Consider the following 2,028-nt stretch of genomic DNA (forward strand, 5'->3'; position numbering starts at 1 on the left):
GCAGGCCTTCACTGTGACGTGGCTGAGGTGGCTAAATTCCAAAGTSTAATGTTACACTTTGCGGCCAGTTAGATTACAGTTAGTGCTTGTGTGTCTGTGGGAGATATTGGGTAATTCAAGCATGCAGTGACGTGGACAGGCAGAGCTGACTTTTTGGCTTTCCACTCAAGGTGTCTCCCACAAGCCCTGGTAACTCGCCACGATCGTACAGTGGTTTGTGCTCTGTGTTGTGGCCGCAGAATCCGGGTCACGCCAATTTGATACACAATGTTACGGCAAAAAGTWTKRTTTTGAATGACTAAAAGTACTAACTGTGTAATCTAAAATGTAAACACAACATGTAAAGTGTTGGTCCCATGTTTCATGAGCTGAAATAAAACATCCCGGTCTACAGTCTATGACTTAGGTGGCTGGAGTCTTTGACAATTCTTTGGGCCTTCCTCTGACACCGCCTGGTATAGAGGTCCTGGATGTCAGGAAGCTCGGCCTCAGTGATGTACTGGGCCATACGCACTATCCTCTGTAGCGACTTGCAGTCGGATGCCGAGCAGTTGCCATACCAAGCGGTGATGCAGCCAGTCAAAATGCTCTCAATGGTYCAGCTTTAGATATTTTTGAGGATCTGAGGTCCAWTGCCAAATCTTTTCAGCCTCCTGAGGGGAAATAGACATTGTCGTGCCCTCTTCACAAATGTCTTGGTGTGTTTGGACCATATTTTTCACATACAAACGTTTATATGTAAGAAACTAAGAATCATATAGGCTTCCCAAAAATAACATGGTCGCTGTGGTAGAAAGTTTATTTTGATTGGCGATGTTCTGCATTTATCAAAATGTAAACAGGATTATTAGGGAAATCGTTCTTCTTGCAAAGCATGTAAACGTTTAAATCGAACTATTATATTAATCTGACTATTCACAATAATCTTAATTTGTGTGTGTACTCAGTGCTGGCCGAGTTCCTATTGGTCAGTCACCGGGCGCCACACTACACAATAAAGGCAAAAKATTTCTTACATTGTCAGAGTCTACGACCGCACGTGGCTGTGCTTAATTGGAAGACCTAGACCCTGTCACACTGAACGAGCTGGGAGAACCTTCCAGAAGGACAACCATCTCTGCAGCACTCCACCAATCAGGCCTTTATGGGAGAGTGGCCAGACGGAAGTCACTCCTCAGTGAAAAGCACATGACAGTCTGCTTGGAGTTTGCCAAAAGGCACCTAAAGGACTGTCAGACCACGAGAAACAAGATGTTCTGGTCTGATGAAACCAAGATTGAACTCTTTGGCCTGAATGCCAAGTGTCACGTCTGGAGGAAATCTGGCAAACATCCCTACGGTGAAGATTGGTGGTTGCAGCATCATGCTGTGGGGATATTTTTCAGGGGCAGGGACTTGGAGACTAGTCAGGATCGAGGGAAAGATTGAAAGGAGCAAGGTACAGAAAGCTCCTTGATGAAAACCTGCTCCAGATCACTCAGGACCTCAGACTGGGGTGAAGGTTCACCTTCCAACAGGACAATAAACCTAAGCACACAGCCAAGACAACGCAGGAGTGGCTTCGGAACAAGTCTCTGAATGTCCTTGAGTGGCCCAGCCAGAGCRRGGACTTGAACCSGATCAAACATCTCTGGAGAGACCTGAAAATAGCTGTGCAMCGACGCTCCCCATCCAACCTGACAGATATTAAGAGGATCTGCAGAGAAGAATGGGAGAAACTCCCTAAATACAGGTGTGCCAAGCTTGTAGCGTCACACCCAAGAAGACTCGAGTCTGTAATCACTGCCAAAGGTGCTTCAACAAAGTACTGAGTAAAGGGCCTGAATTCTTATGTAAATGTGATATTTCAGTTTATTTTTAATACATTTGCAAACATAAAAAACAACAACAATTGAATCCATTTCAGAATAAGGCTGTAGCGAAACAAAATATGGAAAAAGTCTAGGGGTCTGAATACTTTCCGATTACAGTAGTGAGTGCATACATTTTCGCACAAGTTTCAATCAACAAGCAGTTGTCTGGGCTTCA

Source organism: Salvelinus sp. IW2-2015, unplaced genomic scaffold (assembly GCF_002910315.2).
Source record: "Salvelinus sp. IW2-2015 unplaced genomic scaffold, ASM291031v2 Un_scaffold1313, whole genome shotgun sequence".
NCBI classification, from domain to species: domain Eukaryota; kingdom Metazoa; phylum Chordata; class Actinopteri; order Salmoniformes; family Salmonidae; genus Salvelinus; species Salvelinus sp. IW2-2015.